This window comes from Diabrotica virgifera, chromosome 1 (assembly GCF_917563875.1).
Source record: "Diabrotica virgifera virgifera chromosome 1, PGI_DIABVI_V3a".
NCBI lineage: Eukaryota > Metazoa > Arthropoda > Insecta > Coleoptera > Chrysomelidae > Diabrotica > Diabrotica virgifera.
This window is the reverse complement of record NC_065443.1, coordinates 264,847,142-264,857,405: the sequence shown is the minus strand read 5'-3', so window position 1 is coordinate 264,857,405 and position 10,264 is coordinate 264,847,142. Positions and strand designations below refer to the sequence as shown.

Sequence of the window (10,264 nt, the reverse complement as noted above, 5' to 3'; positions counted from 1 at the left end):
ATCTAGAATGGGCGGAAAAACTCACTAACCCATCTGACAAACGTCGCGTTTTAAAGTAAAAAAACCCTTTTCAATAAACATGTCGCATCACAAAAACAAATGGAACATTACCCCAGGTGGGTAGAGATACTAATATTTTTAGTTTCAACAATTTTTGAAGTTATACTTCTTTAGGCGCGATAGGGAGTGAATTCTTATTATTCTGCGCGCATGCGCACAGAGACAGTATGTTGTTTGTTGCTAAATCTTTGAAGTTATAATATGTATCAGTCCAAAAAAGGTGTGGAAAAAATATATTAATGTTTATAAGGTAGGTTTGCCAAATAAAGCCCGGTTCCTAATAACCACTCGCCCTTATTCCTCAGGATGGACAAATAATGGCAGTATGCTGCAATGTACAGACGCAGTAGAGCCATCTAGGTGCAAATTGTTACACTAAGTTGAGCAGCGACGCGAACTGTCGCTTTTATATGATCATTCGTTTACAGTGGTCAATGGGTAAATATATGGTAAATATCCAATCTAATATTGAGGTTAGTATGCTTTTGTAATTTAATACGATTATGAGTGCGATTTTTTTTATTCTGCATGACATTTGTGTACTTATTAGTTGTACTTTCATAGTACCTGAATTATCTTATGTTTATTAAAATGTAAATAATGGTAATGTCTAAAAAACATTGATCACCTACAGTATTCCTAATAAGGCCCGGGTGGGCCTTATTAAGACTACGGGTGGGCCTTGTTAAGACCACTACAATAACACGTTTTATAAGTTTTTAACTTTGTTTTTTCAGAAAGAATACTAAAAAGCTTAAGATGCCTAGAGCTTTATGGACTGAAGAACAAATGGCTTTGGCCATGCAAGCAGTTAAAAATGGGATATCAGTAAGAACAGTCGCCAAAGAATTTAATAATCTGAGTTGTGTGGAAGAATTTTTAGGCTAGCTGACGTTGGAATGCCTCTGACATCAACAGTGATAAGACGTTCTGTCCATGAATATTGCCAAAGAAATGGCATATCTGCACTTTCTATCGATAAAAACTTAGCTGGTCGAAAATGGCTCAAACTTTTTTTAAATCGACATCCCGAAGTAGTTAAAAGAAAATCTCAATTCATGAATCCAGCTAGAGCCGCCAAATTAAACAGATTCATGGTCAATGACTATTTTGAAAAGCTACGCGGAGTTATGTTGAAGCTTGATATCCTGCAAAGCCCTCAACGCATTTTTAATATTGATGAGAAAGGTTGCCGTCTAAACCTTCATAAATCACAACAGGTATATGCTCGTAAAGGTGTCAAACGAGTTCATTTGATTTCGCAAGAGCACGCTGAGAATGTGTCAATCGTCGGTTGTGGAAATTCTATAGGACAAATAATTCCACCTATGATCTTGTTCAAAGGAAAAAGAAAGAAGAATGAATGGTATGACAATCTTCCTGCTGGAACAGTTATTGAAATGACCGAGAAAGGAAGTATGACTACGCCAGTTTTCATTAAGTGGGTACAACATTTTGCTAAGTACAAGCCAATAGGAAGAGTACTGCTTATTTTTGATGGAGCATCGTCCCATTTGGATGCAGGTATTGTTGATGAAGCCGAGTCGCATGAAATTACGCTTTTTTGCCTGCCAAGTAATTGCACACATGAACTGCAACCTATGGACAAGGCGGTATTTAAAGCCTTCGAATCTTACTGGGACGACGAAGTTATCACCTACTGGACAAATAAACCAGATCGAACGATCAATAAATTTTCGTTTGGCACAATTTTCTCAAAAGTATGGCCAAAAGCAACTGCAGCATCAAATGTTATTTCAGGTTTTCGTGCTATGGGAATATACCCGTATGATCCGAGTGTCATTCCTGACATAGCTTTTTGCCCATCAGAAATAACAGAAAATAAATTAGACTCAGAAGATTCTGCTATTCCATCAACTTCGACTTCCGCAACGAATAATCCTATTGGCAGCTCCACTCCAGACAGAAAAAAGAAAATAAAAGCTCTAAAGGAGAAAAATACGCAAGATAGCTCTGAGAGTTCTGACGGTTCTGACAATGAATTTTCAGTACATGACAGCTCAGAAGAACAAAACGAAATGTCAGTAAGTTTCAACGCGGTGTTAATAACACCAGAATTGGAAACTGGAAAACGCAAAGGTGCTAGAAAGAAATCCCTGAACTATCAAGCACAGGAAGTCACAAAATCATTGTTTGATGAAACTGGTTTAAATGACCCTAAAAACCAATCAAGAAAAGGAAAAAACTTGGCAAACGGAAAAATAGTCAAAAAACAACTAAAAAAAGGAGAAGAGAAAAATAAACACTGCTCACTTGAAACCTCAAAAAACAAAGAAGAACGAAAATATAGTTGGTATTGTTTCGTCTGCAATGAGGATGTCGTTAAGGATATTATGAGACTTTGTGACAGCTATATTCATGAAGAGTGTGTAGAACTTTCAGCAGATGATAAAGACTTAGTTTTCATATGTCCAGACTGTTTGGAATAATTATTTTAAGTACCTATTATTTTTTACAAAATAAATGTCCTACATGTCACCTTTGTTTAATTTGATTAATGTATAGTTGCACCAATAGACCTTAAGCTTAAGACGTGGAAACGTCAATGCGACATAAGCTGAACTGGGCTAAACTGGAGCTGAAGATCTGTTGGTGCAACCAGGCATAATTGTCACATTTAAAAAGTGGGCCTTATTAAGAACATGAAGTGGGCCTTATTAAGAACATGGTGTTCCTAATTAGGCCCAGAAGCAACCATTTTTTAAAGACTAAAAAGTAACAACTCATAAAACATTTGACAAAATTTAACAATCTCATATTAAATTTAAATATATGATTTATCTTCTCTGTGGTTTTCAGATATATATCGTGATTTTATTTATCAAAAAACAACTAACAAACATTAAGTGGGCCTTATTTGGTCAACTTACCTTAGTAAATATATTTATTATAATTTTTGTGTCTTTGGATTTGTCTTCCTCGGGAGTAAGGTAATACCTATTATTAAAACATTTTTATTTAATACTTCACTTCGTCAATTTGTTACCGTGGTTTGTCATAATGTCCGAGAAACCGTCAAAACAATGCCTTCGTAGCCTCGTTGGTACAGCATTCGACTACGAATCGAGAGGTCCCTGGTTCAAATGCGGACAATTGCTGTCTTTTTTTTTAACTTTTGGATGTTTGGATAGTGGTAAGTAACTATTAAACTCAGAACTCAGTTTTATATTTAATAAAATAAACATAAACTGTTAAAAATATTTTATTTCGCTGAAATCATACAGGGTGTTTCATGAATAATTGTCCATATAGTAACCGGATAAACCTTAGCACAAAATACGAAGATTCAACCTAAAACTCTTAAATAAAATGTGGTTCCTTACTGAGTTACAGGGTGTTTTATCTAAAAATTTAAAAACTAGTTTTGCTCAGCATTTTAAAACTATTCGACGTATCCTTTTCCTACGTGGCAGAAAGTATAGGTACTATACAAACTACTAAATTATGTTAAACAGACGTTTCTGTCTATTACCAGAGGCGTACAACGGGGGAAAGTGAATGGTTGAACCTTTCCAAATTCTACGCCACTGGCTAAATTGCTATTTTAGTTCAATTTTTAGATTCTCCAATACTTTCCATGAAAATAATATACTCTTCATTCGTAGCGATAAAGTCATTAGTTTTCGAGATCTTTGAAGTTAAAAATGAAACGACACGGTTATTTTGATTAATGTATTGTGTCACTTAAAATTTCATTTCAAATATCTCGAAAACTAATTATTTTATCGTTACGAATCAAGAGTATATTATTTACGTAAAAAAGAAAAATAAAAAAATTAGACTAAAATAGCAATTTCGTCAGTGGCGTAGAATTTAAGAAGGGTCAACCTGCCACTATCCCCTGTCGTACGCCTCTGGTAGTATCTAGAAACGTTTATTTATCTTAATTTAGTAGGGTGTACAGTACCTACACTTTCTGCCAAGTATGATAAGGATACGCCAAATAGTTTTAAAGTACTGGGTACAAATAATTTTTAAATTTTAATCATATGAATCATACCATAAATTAATTAAAATAACTACCGTTTCATATTTAACTTCAAGTATCTCGAAAACTAATGACTTTATCGTTACGAATGAGGAGCATATTATTTACGTAAAAAGTATTGGAGAATCTAAAAACTCCTAAAAATTCCTCCAGTGGCGTAGAATTTGAGAAGGGTCAATCAATTACTATCCCCTGCCGTACGCCTCTCGTAGTAGCTAGAAACGTTTGTTTATCATAATTTGGTAGGGGGTATAGTAGTCGCACTTTCTGCCAAGCATGAAAAGGATAAGTCGAATAGTTTTAAAATGCTGAGAAAAAATAGTTTTTAAATTTTTAGATAAAACACCCTGTAACTCAGTAAGGAACCACATTATATTTAAATATTTTAGGTTAAATCTTCGTATTTTGTGCTAAGGTTTCTCCAGTTACTATATGGACAATTATTAATAAAACACCCTGTATAATAGAACAATGGTGGCCAAGCTCCTTGATAATCAAGCCATTTTTCAAAATTTGAAATTTTTCGTGAGCCGCAATTAAACAATTATTTAAAAAGTGTAAAAAACGTATTTAATTTTTCTCATACTGTTTGGACTACACGAACTTTAAAGTGAAATAAAATGGTTCAAATCGTTGTTTTAATATGCAAATAAATCTACAAGCAGACTTTACTAATTCAGATCAGAATACTTCAATTCCTTATCATCCTTCCATATTTTTCTGGGACGGCCAACTGATCTACTACCGTCTCTCAAAAAAAACTGTCTTTAACACCCTGTCTTCCTCTGATCTTACCACATGACCTGCCCATCTTATCTTAGCTTTTATATCTCTTACGATGTTTTCAGTACCATACAGTCATCAATTCAGCTTTGCGGCGCCTTCTCCACTCTTCTGTCAATTCATCTCTTTGAGGGCCAAATATCATTCTGGGAACTTTCCTTTCAAACACCAGCAGATTATTTTTTTCCCGCTGATGTAGAGTCTATGTTTCACTACTATATGTAACAATTGGGCGAATAATTAACATACAGTCTTAATTTAGATTGAGTTTTTAGTATCTTAATAATGATGATAGGGAGTATGATGCTCTGTTCCACGCAGTTATTCTTTCCGAGATCCCTTTTTATATGTGGTTGTCATCTGTGATTACTGCCCCTAGATATTTAAACTCTTTTACTACTCCGAAGTTGTGGTCATTAATAGTTATGTTCTGCCTAACTCTTGGTCTTGGATTTTTAATTACCTTCATGTTTTTCGTCTTCTCTTCATTTATTCGAAGGCCCAGACTACCTGTTTCTTCCTCGAGTTGTGAAAACACCTCTCTCACGTCCCTTGTAGAATGAGCGACTGCACCTAGATCATCAGCAAAGGCCAACAATAGTTTTGATCCTCAATTTTCAAATCCCCCTGTCAGCTTAGATGATATTTTACTTATATTACCTATTCTAAAAGGGGTCTCCTTGTCTTTTATATTTTTTGTTATCAATCATTTAAGTAATTTTAAAACACAAAAATCAAAAGTAATTCAGGTACATGTATTGAGAGCTACAAATAATCCTTCAAAGAGCCACATGTGGCTCGCAAGCCACAGTTTGGCCACCGCTGTAATAGAAGTATAACTTCTTACGTGCGTACCGGGTACACACACATTCTTTTTTTTTTTTCTTTATTTTTGGACCTTGTTGGGGGAATTCCCCTGTTTTCGCCCGTAGATCCGCCACTGTATCTGTATCAACACAGTTTTCCAATATTCTTTATGCAGACACGTGTAATCTGTTTTCTTGTATATTTCTGTCCCTGTTACGCCCCTGTTTGAACCAGAATACAAAAATAAAAACCTCACGTTTCGAAAACAAACGCGTCCAGGTGCAGAGCCTGTTGCCAAGACAAATATCAAAAAACAGTGCTATTAGAGAAACTTGTTAGATTCGCGAAAATTAGTTTTAGTAGTTGTGTGATCTGGTGTGGTGGTCGCGTTCTAGTTATGGAAGCAGAGAGGCTTCTTGTGTAATCAGAACGGGAACGGGAACTGCTGTTGGTGTCGTTACGTTTATTAGAACAAATTAATTCCGATGGCTTTGGCTCTGGTTCAAGTGTGAAAGTGTTGCATCGACATTAGCGGTGATAGCGAACTTACTAGACCTATTTGTTTTCCTCTAGTTATCTGACGGTTTGAGGTGAGTGCGATAGTTGCGTTTGATGTGGATTTAGCGTAATTCTCTATTGCCTGGAGGAATTTAAGTAATTAGTTGAGTGTTTGAATTTATTAGGTAAAATTGCTATTTATTTTGTTATCTAAAATCTAGACACCGAAAGGTAGATAGATGATTATCGATGTTGGCGTGTTGAGATATTATATAAATACGTTTAAACACTTTCAAAACATAGGTACTATGTTTTCTCAAACATTTTTTTTTAATAAACACCAATAAGATGCTTAAGAACATTACAATCTGATCAAACAATACTATCAATGAGCAACTTTTTTCTACCCTAAATTACTACTAAAAACTTAAGACCAAGGAAGGAAAAACTCACTAGTATCCCTTAGACCTTAGACCTGTTAATTTATTGTGCAAATATTAACCTGTACCATCACTTACACTATACTTGCATTTCACTTAACTAATTCGGAGGGTTTCTTCCTCTTGAACCTTCTAGCCAGTTCCGTGTTGTCGAGGAGCTCGATGGCCTCAATATTGACGTGTTGAAGGAGTCGTTGTTTTTGACCCTTGGCAAATTTTCCAATGGTGTTGTTAACTGTATCCATTTCTAGGACCCTATGTACGGAGCGTTGACAATGCTCCTTAGCACTTTGTTTTGGAATCGTCGGATGACGTCCAAAGTAATTTAATTACTCTTACTAGAACAACCCCATAGCTGGATGCTGGATGCCCATATAGGTTTGTTTAAAGTTTGTTTATACAAAAGTATTTTGTTGTGGATTGACAGAGTGGATTGTCTTCCCAATAGCGAATACATTTTTTTATACTTGATGCTAAGCTGTTCTCTTTGCTTTTAACACGGATCCTCCAGCGTAACCTAGCGTTTAATGTAATACCCAAATTTTTACAGTATCGGCATAATATGGCATTTGAGTATTATTTACATTAATAGAACTGTGTTATTTGTTCTTGTTTGTAAAATTAATGTTTACGACTTCATTTCGTTTAATTTAATTGGCCAAAATTCACTCCAGTTGTTAAAAGAGGCTTGTAGTTTTCTTGCTCCTTCTTCATGATTTTCACCTACGGCCAAGACGGCAGTATCGTCAGCAAATGTAGCAAATGTTATGATCTAATTCAGGCACATCACTAGTAGGTATATAATAGATACAGGACTGCTCCTGTATCTATTATCAGGTTCCTGGTCCTGTATCCTGGTTCAAGTGTGAAAGTGTTGCATCGACATTAGCGGTGATTAGCGAACTTACTAGACCTATTTGTTTTCCTCTAGTTAACTGACGGTTTGAGGTGAGTGCGATAGTTGCGTTTGATGTGGATTTAGCGTAATTCTCTATTGCCTGGAGGAATTTATGTAATTAGTTGAGTGTTTGAATTTATTAGGTAAGTTGCTATTTATTTTTAAAATCTCAACACCGAACGGTATATGATCGATTATGCATATAACGTGAAGATATTATATTATATAAATACGTCAACATTTTCAAAACATAAGTACGGTATGCGGCAAAATAAACAGCACTGAAATGAGTATGCCCCAAATATGTATATTTTGTTTATTATGTCATGCACTGAAATGTACTGTTTGGTTTCCGAATTAGTGCAGTCGCTGAAGGTTTTCACCTCCGATTTCGTTGAACCTCCATCGATTTTCATGAAAATTGGTGAGTAATTAGAGGATACCTCAAGGAACAAAGGTGACATGATGCGAACTTGCGCTTTTACCCTGGGGGTGGATGCCACCCCTTCTCGGGGGTGAAAATTATTTTATTAAAAATAATACCGTAAGTCGATAGAGGGACAAATTATAAGCAAAATTTGTTATATAAAGTTATTAAAATAAATCAACACTTTTTGAGTTATTAAAGACCAAAGATTTTATTTTTTCGTAAAAAAATGCATGTTTTAAATCGGTTTTTCACGTATAAATCAAAAACTATAAGCTTTTACAAAAAAGTTATTATTACTGAAATTGAAGATAATAAAAAATTGAATACATTCCTCACATAAAGAACTAAACTAATGTTAGTTCAAAGTGAGTTATTGGCAATTGAATGTGTATTTTTTTCGACGAGTACTCAAATCTAAGTATTCAAGCGTGAGAACGATGCATAACGGGAAATCGATGCAATGTATAAAATATTCCTGTTAAACATTTGCCAAAGTACTTCGGAATTCCTATAAAATGAGCTTCAGAACAAGGTAATAGCGTCAAAATTAAGCAAGTTATAATGAAAATAAAAGAACCGTTTCGAATTTTTTAGGAAAAAGTGAAAAATAAAACATACGCCATTTCCACAAAAATTAAAATTTATAGTAATCCTTACAAGAACTTCTTTATATTAGCATAAGTAATGTGTTCGATAATTTTGACCGGTTTGGAATGCATATTTTTGAAAAAAAGATATAATTTAAAAAAATCATAATTTTTAAAATTATTGTAATTCTCATATTCTTTTGATAATAACTCCAAAAATACTCAATATACGTAAAAAATTATATTTAACCAAATTTTAGTTTTTTCTGTGCCAAATATTTTACCTGTTATACTATTTCTATAGGGTAAAAAATAACCGAGATAGAAACGTTTAAATCTTAAATTTTGCTGTGGGAACCATGCAAGCGGGGTCATTTAACCTTTAATTTTTAAAAAAGTAAGGGGTTTAAAACATTAGGTTCAACATGTTTAAATAGCACTTGGAATTAACTTTCAAACAGTTTTTAGACGAACCTGATATCGTAAACACGAACGGAGTTATTAAAAAAAAAACAATAACATTTTTTGGAAAAATTTTTAAAAGATAAATTTTGAAAAAATTTTGGAGCATAAATTTTAACGCTATCAACATGTTCGGGGGCTCATTCAATAGATATTTTTAAGTACTTTGACAAATGTTTAATAAGTTTATGCTATAAAATGCATCAATTTCCCGTTATTTCAGCTTGAATACTTACGAGTTTTTTACTCGCCGAAAAAAATATACATTCAATTACCTATAACTCACTTTTAGTTAACATTAAAAGGTTTTTGTAGTAAGGGGTTTATTTAATTTTTTATTAGCTTCAATAACTTTTTTGTAAAACTTACACTTTTTGAGTTATTGATGAAAAATTGGTTAAAAACATGCATTTTTCTCAAGAAAAATAAAATCTTTGATCTTTAATAACTCAAAAAGTTTTGATTTATTTTAATAACTTTACATAACAAATTTTGTTTGAAATTTGTCCCTCTACTGAGTTATGGGGTTATTTTTAATAAAATAATTTTCACCCCCGAGAAGGGGTGGCATCCACCCCCAGGGTAAAAGCGCAAGTTGGGACCATGTCACCTTTGTTCCTTGACATATCCTCTAACCACTCACCAATTTTCATGCAAATCGATGGAGGTTCAACGAAATCGGAGGTAATAGCTCATATCCACCTTCAGTGACTCCACTAAATGTCTATATAACGTTTGTGAATACCGTTTTAACGTTAAGCGCTTCAGGATGGTTCTCAGTTTTCCTGAGGTCGCAAAGGTCGCGAAATCGGTCCAAGCTTAAAATCAACAATGGTTCCAGCAGGATTGGGCAACCTGTCACACGGCCCGGGAGTCTCTTCGAATACTGCACGATCATTTTAAAAGATTCCTGCTCACCAGACCTAACGCTACCTGATGTGCACATATGGGGAATGCTGAAGGAGGCAGACAGATCCACCGTCTGACATTCCGGAATTACGGACTAGAATTTTTTACTACTAGAATAGTTTTTCATATTTGAATTTAAGGCAGGCCAATGTAGTTGCAAATCAGCATGGAGTATTACTTGACTTATGTTTTTGTAATGATGATGCTCTGGAATCAATTACTGTTGACACAGCGGAGGACACTTTATTGTCAAACAATTACCACCATGTTGCACTTTCATGTGAATTAATTGTTAGTGATATTAATCTTTGTCTTGCGATATTCTGTATTATGATTTTAAGAATGCTGATTATATAGCTTTAAATGATTATTTTGCTCCAA

At 34.3% G+C, this 10,264-nt stretch overlaps 1 protein-coding gene across 2 annotated transcripts in view; it reads left to right on the top strand.

The window, feature by feature from the left end:
• The first annotated feature begins 5,995 nt into the window (after positions 1-5,995).
• Positions 5,996-10,264, top strand: part of LOC114344785 (uncharacterized) — an 834,291-nt gene continuing 830,022 nt past the window's right edge. The window contains exon 1 of one of the 2 annotated variants that reach the window (XM_028295620.2): positions 5,996-6,249. The gene's annotated coding sequence lies outside the window, so the exon portion shown is untranslated. The other variant, XM_028295626.2, reaches the window with a different exon arrangement.